This window comes from Octopus bimaculoides, chromosome 11 (assembly GCF_046866305.1).
Source record: "Octopus bimaculoides isolate indiv1 chromosome 11, ASM4686630v1, whole genome shotgun sequence".
In the NCBI taxonomy this organism is placed as follows: Eukaryota; Metazoa; Mollusca; class Cephalopoda; order Octopoda; family Octopodidae; genus Octopus; species Octopus bimaculoides.
The window spans coordinates 35,284,603-35,298,645 of NC_142938.1; the positions used below are offsets into that span (position 1 = coordinate 35,284,603).

Here is a 14,043-nt window from a genome sequence, read left to right on the forward strand (position 1 = left end):
GAGGGAAAGGTACAACATAGTTCATCTTCATTAAAAGGTGATGAGATGAAACTAGGGTCTGTAACAAGAGTGATAAAATAGATGAGCAAGAGGGTGGGGGTGGAATAAGCATACACACATGTATATACAGTTATTCACACACATGTACAAATAAATAGATAAATATACTTACACACATACATGCACACATACACATACATATAACAATCCCATACATATATCTATATACATATACATCTGTATATATGTGTGTGTATATATATGTATGTATATATATATACACACATATATTAATATATACATACACACACTGAGATACGTGCACATATGCATGTACCTCTACATACGTGTGTTCATCCATACATAGCTAATACACACATATACATCCACTAAGCTTACAACTATCTGTCTGTCTGTCTCTCTTTTTCTCTCTCTCTCTCATATATATATATATATATATATATATATATATATATATATATATATATACGCATCTGTATATACATATATACATAAACGCACAAACACACATACATATACATATACACTCAAGAAAACACATACTAAATGATCCACATGCACTTAAGCAAACTGAGTTCTCATTTTGTTCCGTTTGCTGAAAGGTTTGCAAGGCACCAGCAGGCGTGTACAAACACATTCGTGATTACTGCTTTATTTTACTGAAACGCCACTCTATCAGTTATGACAACAAGGATTCCAGTTGATCTGATTAGTAGAATAGCCTGCTTGTGACATTAACATGCATGTGGCTGAGCACTCTACAGACACGTGTACTCTTAACATACTCCTCAGGGAAATTCAGCATGACACAGAGTGTGACAAGGCTGGCCCTTTGAAATACAGATACTACTTTTTGCCAGCTGAGTGGACTGGAGCAACATGAAATAAAGCGTCTTGCTCAAGGACACAATACATTGCCTGGAATTAAACTCACAACCTTATGATCATGAGCCGAATACCCTAACCACTAAGCCATGCTTTACATATATATATATATGTAGAAAACAGATACATCCATGCATATAGTTATAAGCAAGTATATGGATACATATACATATACTAATGCACACGTATTAGCCCAAAATAAACTAATTGGAGTAAATAAGAATAGAAATATGAAGCTACTACTACTTAAAATTGTAACACTTATGATACTAGGGGCAGCAGTGATGTTAGTGATGATATTAAAATTGGGTTGGGACAGTTCTCACCTCTCAGTAACAACAATCCTGTGCTTATATAGATAATGCAAATGAAAATTTTATAGACAGTGACCCACTAACTGATATTACTATCACCCATAATGTGAACAAAACTAATGTACATCAAAATTTATTGCTATGTAATAACCCTGGAATTGATCCTTTGGGTTATGCAACTTCTAACTGTAATAATAGTAGTAATGATTGTTAGAATAGCAATTCCAGTAATAGCAGTGATAATAATGACAATGATAGCTGTAAATCAAGTAATAGTAAGAAGAAAAGGAAAAACAACATTAACAACAGAAACAATAATATTAATGGTAATAATAATAACAGATATGACACAAATAGTAATGGTACAGCTCTTTAAAAAATGCAATTGTTGGGACTGAGCTAATTTTCCACTTAGTGGTTCCTGCTTCACAAATAATATCGTTTACAAATGTACCATAAAAACCAGTACTAACACCTTCACCTACATAGGCAGCTCAGCATGTGACTTTAAAGTGAGATTGCATAATCTCATCTCCTCATTTAAACACTGACATTAGGTTACTAGCACCTCTTTAGCTTTGAAAAGTTGGCAGTTAAAAGAAGATAATATTCAATTTGAGATTATCTGGGACATTGTTCGAAATAGATACGGCTGCAAATTATGCTGCACTAACCTCTATGAGATAGTAAAGCATCAGTTCAGCTTACTAAATAAGAAATCAGAACTTCGGCTGATTTGATTGCACAAAGTTTATCAAGTATTTGCATACTTTAAACCAATTATATAATTCTGTAATCCTTAGTTTAAATCACCTTTTAGTTAACCAAAGTAATATCATAAACCTACTCCCTAGATTCTTTGTTGACAATCTCATATTGACTGTAATTTCTGGCATTAGTCACTATTTGCAACTTACTTGAATTTGTCATGTAAGGTAATATAGTGTATGACCTCATTTTTCAGGCCTTCATTCCTCACTTGACAAGCATACACGACTGCAAACATTGCAGACCAAGCTTACCCCATTCACTATACGAGTTGTGCAAAAGTGCATGGCTTGCTTAAGTTCTTCATGCTGGATAAGTGCTCTCTCAAAAGTGTCAATCCCCTCCTTTAACCTGTTTCCTCCATCTGTGGCGATGACAGGCATTGTTCTTCCAGTCAGTGTCCTGCATATCACAGGCCTTTAATGAGGACTTGACACAGTCCTTAAATCACAGCCTTGGTTTCTGCCGGAGTCTCCTTCCATTCACAAGTTCTCCATATAGCATCTGCTTAGGAATCCTGCTATCCTTCATTCTAATAAGATGTCCAGTCCAACGTAACCAGTGCTTGTGCACCATCGCCTCAATATTCAAGCAAGATATCAGCTGTCCCTAGGACCTGTGTGTCTGGAATTTTTGAGGTCCAACCAGCATTGGGAATGTGTCTGAGACATCTCTGATGAAAGCGTTCAAGGATCCTTACCTGGTGTTTATACAGAGTCCATGTCTCACATGAGTAGAGGAGCGATGTCAGTACATATGCACGGTACACAGCAACTTTTGTTTGCCTTGCGATACCATGCTGGGACCAGACACGAGACTGAAGAGACTGGAAGGAATTAGTTACTCTCTGCAACCTGAAAGATATTTCCTCATCCAGGGAGCAAGAACGGCTGAGTGTGCTGCCCAGGTAGACAAACTTTGAATTGGCAGCAAATCGGCGAAGATTAAAGAGGCAGCCAGCAGATCGATATCTGACATATATTCCCAGAGAGCTAACCTTAGCAAAAGCATGAGTAAAAGCAACAGCAAAGTACAAAGAAAAGAGAGTTGGGGCAAGGATGTCCACCCTGCTTGACACCGTTCTCTACAGGAATGAGTCCCACCATGCCTCCACCAACATTGACCCAAGCCTCCATCCCATCATGAAATGATTTAATTATAGATACAAAGTGATCCGAACATCCAAGTTTGCCAAATATTTTCCATAGAAAGGCCCTATTTACAGTATCAAAAGCCTTTGTTAAATCAATGAATACCTGGACAAGTTCCATATTCTGCTCATAGCACTTCTCCTGCATCTGTCTTGCTGTGAAAATCATATCCATTGTCCCTCTACCAGATCGGAAGCCACATTGAGATTCAGATAGGACATCATTTACGAGACACCCATTCAGACAGGTAAGAAGAATATTTGCCAGAACCTTACTAGCAGCTGATAGTAGAGCAATACCTCTGTAGTTACCACACATTGCTCTGGCTCCTTTTCCTTTATAGAGAGGAAGAATAATTGCAATCTTCCAGTCCTTAGGCATTGCACCATCCCTCCAGACTGCACTAATAAGTTCATGAAGGGACCTCACCACAAATTCGCAAGACCTCAAGACCTCAGCACAAATTCCATCCTTTCCAGGTGCCCTACCAAGATTCAATTTATTTATTAATGTCATTACTTCATTTATTGAGGGCGAGGAGTCTAAGGAGCCAATGATAGGTCTTTACTGCATAGTATCAATCACTGTTTCATGCACAACTGACTCATGGTTTAAGAGTTCAGAGAAGTGTTCAATCCAGCCACCTGTGATTTCTGTTGATTTAGTAAACAGAGTAGATGACTCTTTGGAAAGCAAAGGAGCTGATGTGGAGCTCTTAGGTCCATAAGCTCACTTCATAAGATGGTAAAGCTTCTTGCTGTCATTTGCATTAGCAGCAGCCTGAACATCACAAGCAAGATCCTCCCACCAAGTGTTCTGCATCTTCCTGAGAGATCGCTGCAGTAGTGATTTTACACTGCTATAGTGGGCAAGTGTTAGACTTCGCTGCACAGTAGACAGTTCTCTGTGTAGAAATACATTGTGGGCATGGCGCTTTACCACCAATAGTCGCTGAACTTTAGCATCATTTTCATCAAACCAGTCTCTGTGTCTGGCAGTGGCATATCCCGGTGTTTCAGCTGCACATTGAAGAACCTGTTCTCAAAAATCTTCCCATGCTGCAGTATTTTTAATGCTGGACAAGCGAGTCTGAAGCTCTTTCCTAACCACAACATCATATACCTTGTGGACATTCAGATGTCAAGGAATGCTAACTGGTCCTCTTCTCTCTTTCACTCTAATCATCATCCGGAACTTTGCTCGCACCAGACTGTGGTTCTTCCAGCATTTTGATCCATGAAAAGATTTGACATTACAAATGTCATAGATGTCATGCTTGCGGATGATGACATAATCCAGCAAGTGCCAAACTTTAGACCTTGGATGCATCCACGTTGTTGTGTGATCACCTTTGTGCATAAAATGAGTGCTTGTGATGTAAAGTCCATGTTCTTCACAAAGCTCCAGTAGCATGAGACCATTGCTATTCATTTTCCTTACTCCAAAACGTCCTAGAGAGTTCCATGTTTGCCAGTCTGTTCCAACCCTGGCATTAAAATCCCCCAGTAGAATGACTTTATCAGAATTGGGGATTTTTCTAAGTATGGCTCTCAGCTGGGTATAAAATATTGTTTTATCTTCATCACAGCTAGTCAAAGTAGGTGCATAGGCACTTATTAGAGTAGCAAACCACCTACCTTTCAGGTGCAACTGTAGAGTCATTATACGTTCATTTATAGGAACAGGGAGCTCTTCCAACTTCTTAAGGATATCAGATCGAACTGCAAAACTAACACCAGCCTCTCTGCGCTCCTCCTTCTGCCTTCCCTTCCAAAAATAGTTGTATCCACCTCCTACTTCCTTAAGCTGACCATCACCTTCTATACGAGTCTCTGAGAGTGCAGCTATATCAATGTTATAATGGTTCAGCTCGTGAGCAACAAGTGCAGTGCATCATTCAGGCCTACAATCACTCTTGTTGTCCAACAGAATGCACACATTCCAACATGAAATGTTTAAGTTCTGTCCAGATTTTATAAATAAAAGACTCTTGGTTTTTCGAGCGCAGGATGGACATCCCTCTGTTGCGCTAAACTGACCAGATATGGAAAGACAGGCAATTTTTGGTTCACCTGTTCTAGAATCTCCCCGGCCTCTGGGTGAGCAGTGCCCTGTCTAAATGAAGCTGCTCAGACACCCATGCAGCAACCGAATCGTACCACTGTCTTAGGCGACAAGGAGATGACTTTATATCTAGCATGGGCCACCTGCATGCAGGTCGCTGACTACATGCTTCTAACCCATCAGGTCTACATGCTACACCACCTTCCCATCACCACAGGACTTCCAAATAAAAAAAAAACTAGAAATATATAAATATATACTAAAAATGAAGAAAATATATACTAAAAATAAGATAAATATATATAGGGGGAAAAAAATGCACATATCTAGCAGAGGTCGGCAATGCCTGTGAAGTGTTTTAGGTCCAATAAGGCTTGCACAACACCTCATAGATCCTCTCCACTTTATTGACATTATCCAAAGACAAGCTGGAGCAAGATGTCTGGTGCCAATATGAGTCACAGGCTCAGGGATGTGGGAGTGCCATGATCTCTAGCACAAGCCAAAGATCCTCAAAATTTCCAATACCATTCCCTGTATATCTGGTTTTATATCAGAGTGACCTTCTCCTAGAGACATGCTTCAACAAAAGCTGAAGGGTGCCTCACTCCCAGTGGTCTTTCAGCATGCCGGACACCATCCTGGAATTTCTGCGTTCCCGTGCTATTGCTAGATAGCCGTTGAGCCTACACTAGGTCCATCTGAGCATTCAACAGGTCTTGTTTTTAATTCTGCTGAGTTTCTAGCAACCCTCCTCACCAAGATTGCCTGTTGAGGGTGCCAGTTTAGTCACTGGCAACCCGACCATGCAACAGGTTGTACTGGATTACATGTTACCAGTAGCACTTATGAGAGCCTCATAAGTGACCTGACATACATACATACATACATGTATATATATGTGTGTGTGAGTGTGTGTGTGGCCCTGCTCTAACTGTAGAAAAGGTGTAGGTAGAAAGATGTGCCCAGTGTAAGCCATAGACACATAAGAGGTGCAGTAACATCAAAGGAAGGTTAACCGGGAAGATAGCTTTTGTGTGTGACAGATGCACAGGGGCAATAAACACCGCAGATGCTCAGAAAACTGATTCCATCACATGCCAAGGGGAGAAACTAGAAGTAGTTGATAGCTTCCACTACCTCGGTAACCAAGTCTGTAGTGGGGTTGGATGTGCAGAGAGTGTTGCCACTAGAATAAGAATAGCCTGGGCAAAGTTCAGAAAGCTCCTACCTCTACTGGTGACAAAGGGCTTCTCGCTCAGAGTATAGGTAGATTGTACGATGCAAATGTGTGAACTGCCATACTACATGGCAGTGAAACATGGGCCATGACTGCTGTTATTACAATAAACATTTACATTATAGTTGGCCTGAATAGGAAAAATATAGCTGTTGTGGGGATAATAGTAATAATGGTACACCCCTCACACATGACATGTAGTATGTGCTAGCTGCTATAAATAAGGTGACATCAGTCAGTATATGAGAGAGTACACAGTAGATGTTCTTAGATAGTTGTGTCTTTACTGGTCTAACAACTGTACTGCTATACCAGAGTGGGCGTTATAACAATCCAACATTAAAGGCGATGAAGTGGTGATGAAGAATTAACAAGCACACAAAAATCTTTTTGTGTGAATTTTACGGAAAAAGAGATGGTAAAATTATGGAAAATTTGTTGGCCAGTTTGCTTGAGTTGCAAAATCAGCAACAACAACAACTGAAAGAACTACAACGGCAGCAGTGACAACTGCGAGAACAACAGCAGAAGCAACAACAACAACAAATACTATTAGAGCAACAAATGCTACTATTAATGTCAGGAAATGCTGAAACGATGTTCTCGCCAGATTATGTTGCAAACTCGATAACAGAGTTTAAGTATGAATCAAATGAAGGAGTTATCTTCGAGGCTTACTATAGAAGATATGAAAAAAATCTTCAATAAAGAGTGCAAAGATTGGGATGACAATATGAAAACTCATTTAATCTTAAGAAAACTGGCAGCAGGAGAATATGAGCATTGTAAAATTTTTATTGAGAAAAGCTAGTTGTTCAATACATGTTCGAAATGTTTGAACCTAGAAAAGGACAGCAAGGAAGACTACATCACATATGGTAGAGTTAACAGGGAATGTGATATGTTCAAGCTGGACGAATTAACGCCAGATATGTTCAAGTGCCTGATATTTACTCAGGGACTAACTGCAGAAAAAGACACAGAAGTAAGAACAAGAATTCTCGCTAAGCTGGAACAAAACCAGGATATAACCTTTCAACAAGTGTCAGAAGAGTGTGAAAGAATTGTAAATTTAAGACATGACACAGAGAAAATTGAACATAAAGATTGTTCCCAAGTGCATTGGAAAATACAAGACAAGCAGAATAGAAATCAAGTGTGTACTAAAATACAGTAGAAACAGGACAAAAAGCAGGAAACAAACCCATGTTTTGCATGTGGAGCTTTATACCTGAGAAAAAATAATTCCCATTTAAGTATGTGGAATGTTTCCGTTGTGGGAAAATTGGACATGTAAAAGCACATTGTAAAACCAGCATGACAAAATGTTGGAATAAAGGAAAAAAGTATAAACAAGATGTCGAAGGAAAATGGTAATATGATGAAAAGGAAATTTGTAAATGTGAAAATTAAAAATATAAGAGTACAAATGCTGTCAAACACTGGAAGTGATATTACCATTGTGAATTTAAAAACTTGAAGGTATATCGGTAAGCCAAAATTAAGTAACTCTACAAAAGTAGCATGCAGTGTTACAGGTAAAAGATTGTATTTTGTTGGCAAATTTGTGTGTAATGAGACATTTCATGACCAAATGCAAAAGGCAAAAGTATGTGTTAAATAATTCAGTTAATCTATTTGGTACAGAGTGGATGGAACTGTTCAAAGTGTGGATTACGCATATAAGTGTTTTGTGTAGGAATATAGTCGATTCAGTCAAAGGTTCAATTGATTGAGGGATTGAAATGAAAAATAAAACATTTATTTCCAGATGTTTTCTTGGATGAACTGGGTTGCTGCTCAACAATGAAGGCAAAAATTGCAGTAAAACAAAGTACAACACCTGTATTTAAGCCAAAACGGAATGCACTGTTTCATATCATAGAACAAGTAAATAAGGAATTTGAAACTTGAAAGCCTAGGAATATTCTAGAAGCAGCACCTATAGTCTATGTAAAAAGTAAAAATAATAGGTTAAGAGTTTGTGCAGATTTTTCAATGAGGTTGAATGATTGCTTAATTTTACATAACTACTCATTGCTGAGTCCTGAGGAAGTGTTCGCAAAATTGAATGGAGGGAAATTCTTCTCGATATTAGACCTCTCGGAGGTGTATCTACAAATCCAAGTAGAAGAATACTCACACTTGTTAACCATTAATACACACCATGACTTATTCAATTCTAAGTGGATTCCCTTCAGTGTAAAAGTGTCCCCTTCCATATTTCAACAAGTAAGGGATACAATGCTGGCAGACTATGATTTTTGCTATTGCTGTTTAGACAATATCCTAAGTTAAGTTAAGTGAAGCAAAATGCAAGTTCTTTCAGAAAAAATATTAAATACTTGGACCCGATAATAGATAAAAACAGACAGAAACTAGATCCATTCAGAGCAACTGCAATAAAAAATATACCCATACCAAATAATGTGATTATGCTACAAGCATTCTTGGGTTTAGTAAATTACTATCAAATTTACATTCCCAATATAGACAATGTAAGGGCCTTGCTAAATAATTTGTTAAATGCAAAATGGTACTGGACTTATTAACCATTAATACACACCAAGACTTATTTAAATCTAAGTGGATTCCCTTTGGTGTAAAAGTGTCCCCTTCCATATTTCAACAAGTAATGGGTACAATGCTGGCAGACTGTGATTTTTGCAGAAGGCATTTGACAAATTGAAAAACATTTTGATATTGAACTTAGCATTAATGCATTTTGATCTGAAATTAGATATTATATTGGTTACAGATGCAAGTGATTACAGTGAGGGAGCAGTGCCCTCGCACAAATATGACAACATGAGTATAAAGGCTATAGCCCATGCATCATGGTCCTTATTACCAGTTGAAAGGAACTATAGCCAAATAGAAAAGGAAGCATTAGCAATCATATTTGGTGTGAAACAATTCCATAGATTTATTAATGGAAGAAGTTTCTATCTACAAACAGATCATTGCCCACTACTGTCAATATAAGGTTCCAAAAGAGGAATACCAACATATACAGTGAATACACTACAGTGATGGGGCATTACATTATTGAAATATGATTACAAAATGGAATATTTACCATCAAAAAAACTAGGGCATGCAGATGGGTTGTCCAGACTGGTACTGAAATACTGCAAGCTATTCGAAAATACAGTAATCATAGCATTAAGATCAGAAGGAGAAATAAAAAATGTGGAATGCAAAATACCAGTAACCCTAGAAAACATAAAATGAAATGTGGAAAAGGACAAATTTATAACAGAAATGAAAAGACTACTGTGGACAGGAAAAGTAAATAGGAACAGGATTGGTGCAAAACAAAACCAAGACAATAATCTGTACTCAATTTGTGATGGTATACTGATGTATGCACAGAGAGTATTACTACCTTAAACATTGCAAAAGAAAATGTTGAAGGAATTCCATTTTGGACATCCTGGTATTTCCAAGATGAAAGCTTAAATGCGTAGCTACATGTACTGGCTAAAAATGGATAGAAAAATCGAAAATTTAGTGAAAGCCTGTAGAGGATGTGCCCTAGCAGCAAAATTACTGTGGATAAAAGTGAACCTTGGCCAAAAGTAAATGTGCTGTGGTTGAAACTACACATCAGTTTCACTGGTCCCTTAAATGGTTCATACTACTTAATGTTAGTTGATAGTCTCTCTAAATGGCCAGAAATTTGTAAGGGTAAAAAGCCAACCTTATCAACGGTGACAAATTTTCTACCTGAGCTGTTTGCGAGATTTGGTGTCCCAGACGTGATAATGTCTGACAATGGAACACAATTTGTGTTGTTTGAGTTTAAAAAGTTTCACAAAAGATTTGCTGTAGAACATGTAACTACAGTACCATACCATCCTAGATCTAACGGACAAGCAGAACACTTTGTCGTTACTTTCAAGAGAGCCCTAAGAAAGTTGAATAAGGAAGTCATGGATAAGGTAGCTCTACAACAGTTTTTAAGAGTATACCGTGTGACACCAAATCCAAACACACCAGCAGGTATGTCACCAGCAAAGCTGATGTTTGTGAGGAAAATATAATCAGTCTTTGACAAATTACTACCTGGTAAGAAAAAAAATTGCAATGGATAATACAGCAAGATATTTTGAAATTGGTGAAAAAGTATTTGTTAGGGCATATAAGAATCAAAAACAAAGTTGAGAATATGGTATGATTACCAAACACATAGGAAAAATGCTATACTTGGTGAAAGGAAGAAAAGGGGTATACATGAGATATGTAAACTAACTAAAAAGAGATTTGTTGAGAGCGAACCCAAGAGAATGGAAGATCCAATGGAATAGTTATATGATACTTTTCAAGTACCAATGCCACTACAAATAATTGAACTCAGACACACAAACAAAAGAAAAAGAAAATATATGGAGTTTCTGGAAGTGGATGCCAAATGAAATAAAACGTTAAATTTGTAACTGTATGCAAAAAAACTCAAAAGACGGGAGGTGGGGGTGATGTAAAAATTATTGTTAATAAAAGAAATAAATATTACACTCCCAAAGAAAAAAAAGGAAAACTTAAAAGACGAGATGTTATGGGGATAATAGTAATAATGAAATACTGTTAGCGCTCCACTGGCTCGGGTGCCAGTCATCGAATTTGGTTCAGTTTTGATCTCACTTGCCCCAACAGGTCTTCGCAAGCTGAGTTCAGTGTCCAATGAAGGAAGGTTGGCATGGGTGCCAGTCAACGAATTTGGTTCAGTTTTCGATTTCGATTTTACTTGCCTCAACAGGTCTTCGCAAGCAGGGTTTTGTGTCCAAAGAAGGAAAGGTATGCATAAGTGGGCTGGCTACACCCCTGGTAAAGGCCATGGGTTATGGTCTCACTTGTCTTGCCGGGTCTTCTCACGCACAGTATATTTCCAAAGGTCTCAATCACAAGTCATTGCCTCAGTGAGGCCTAATGTTCAAAGGTCGTGCTTCACCACCTCATCCCAGGTCTTCCTGGGTCTACCTCTTCCACAGGTACCCTCAACCGCAAGGCTGTGGCACTTTTTCACACAACTATCCTCATCCATTCTTGCCAAATGACCATACCAGCGCAATCATCTCTCTTGCACATATATATATTATATAGTTGAAGTTTACAGAAAAAACAAGATGAAGACAGGTGTATAAACAACAAATATGTATAGAAAATATATACATATTATATATGTATATATTATATATATATATCATATATCATACATAAGTATATAATTATATATATATTTATATATATATACTAGCAGAGGCACCCGGCGTTGCTCGGGAATGAAATTGTTGCTTATATACTTGAAGAAAAAAAGGCAAAATATGCTATATAGAAATTTGAGAGGACATTCTGGAGATGGACTCTCAGATGAATGATGGCCGGGTGCCTCTCATGAATGGGGAAAATTGAAGATGTGCCAAAAAGCCTCATTGGTACTTGGAAACTTTTACGAAAATTAAAATGGGGATTAAATGAAAAAAATGATTTACGTGAATATCCTCACAAGAGTAATTGAAATAAATGGAGATTGTGGAGCCCCCCCACGCACGCGCGCGCGCATTTAACGTGTGTCTTTGTAAATATGTTTGTATACATTTATATGTGTGTGTTTGTAAGAGACAGAGTGTGAGTGAGAGAGAGAGGTTTGTTGTCATGTATACGTACATGCATAAATATACATACATCTTTGGATGTATGCATATGACAACACAGCCCTTGACTCACTCACACTCTGTCTTACAAACACGCACGCGCGCGCATACACACGTGTGTCTTTGTAAATATGTTTGTATACATTTATGTATGTGTGTGTTTGTAACAGACAGAGTGTGAGTGAGTCAAGGGGTGTGTGTGTGCGTGTGTATGTGTGTGAGACAGAGTGAGAGAGCGGTGTGTATGTAGTATTTACTCTCTCTCTCTCATACACACTCACACACACACTCACACACAAAATAGAGAGTGAAGCTTTTTGCCGTTGTTACGTCAATACCGGAAGTTGACATTGAGGAACCTTTTTAAAGAAGTGAATCTTAAATATAAAGCAATATTATTTATTTTTAATTAAAAAAAATCAAATGAAGAGCCTAAGATTTATCCGAGGTCAAATTATTCATGCATTACAAGTATGGAAGCATTTGGTGAAGTCGATTTCACGTGAAAAGCGATTACATCTCTGCTTTATATATAGTATATATATATATATATATATATATATAATGTGAGAGAGTTAGGGGTTGGGGGTTCAACCCACTAAGGGGTCACCATCATCGTCACCATCACTGTTATTGCTACTAGAACATTAATAACTTGTATAAAATGATCTTCTGCATAGAACCTTCCAATATATACAGAAATGACACACACACACTCAACAAAACTTCCTTTCTAAAAAACACTTACACCTTTCTAGATACGGCTAATAGAGCTGATACCACAAACAACGTATGTGGTGGAATGTTTGCTTATAAAAACTTGTATATGCACACATGAGAGTAAGGGGACATCCGAGTAAGGCTGTGCACATGAACCCATACATATAGATGTGCATTGGAGTGCCTATAGCGACCTATCTATAGTGTTTGTAGGCTTTTTGGGTGCCTTGTATTTTTAAGGATTTTTGGACATATATCTTTTTTATATTTTTGCATGTCCCACATGCTATACCTTCATTTATGTATTCTTTATTATTATAATTTTTTTTTTCCTGCTGTACCCTTATTTTTATTTTTATTTATATTTTGATTTTAATTTATTTTTTATTTTTATTTCTATCTTATTTTTGCTGTTGTTTTTCTGTGGTCTCTACCACACCTCTGTTTTTACCTCTTGCTCTACATTTGTATGTAATCCTTTGTGAATCTCTGAAGAGGCCTAGAGGTTCGGGCATGTAACCCCATTTCAAAATGTCATCCGATAATCACTCCGGAAAGGAATATTCGGATAGAATGGGGCTTGCTAAAACTAGGCCGAAACAGCTGTAAGATTAAACTTCTGTTCATCCTCTAGTTCCTTATGTACTTTGTACTTCTATATGTAAACCATGTTGGCAAAATAACATAGTCTGCCATAGACACCTGTGCTTTGGTTCTTTCTTTCTTTTTCTTTTCTTCCTTTTTTTGTCACTTTTGCTATGAATTAAATTAATGAATTCAACGGGATACACCGTCTGCAAGTAGTTGGGTTCAGCATATTATCCTCCATTTTCTATATATATATATATATATATACTATATATATATATATATATATATATATATATTATTTACACCAGAATAAGCACATAAATGTGCAACAAGGTGGAAAAAAGAGTACTCAAAATCCAGAAGTAGAGTAATATGCTTTATTTAAAAGCAGCAGAAATATAACAAAAAAATGTTACTCGGAGTTTCACATTTCCGTTCATCGGACAGTTTTGTTAGAAATGGGAGAGAAATGACGATGCAATCAAGACTAATATAAAATTAAAACACATGGATCTGTTTCATTGGTCATTTCAAATAACGGTCTTAGGTATGCAATGAACAAAATAAACAAGACAAATGAATTCAATATAGATTCATCCTATCTTAAAAAAATCAAAGAAAACCTTAAATTGAAA

The 14,043-nt window shown here is 37.3% G+C and overlaps 1 protein-coding gene across 7 annotated transcripts in view; it reads left to right on the forward strand.

Moving 5' to 3' along the window:
• The window catches only part of LOC106874397 (uncharacterized), a 300,833-nt gene that overhangs the window by 78,369 nt on the left and 208,421 nt on the right, over window positions 1–14,043 (forward strand). The window lies entirely within an intron of this gene.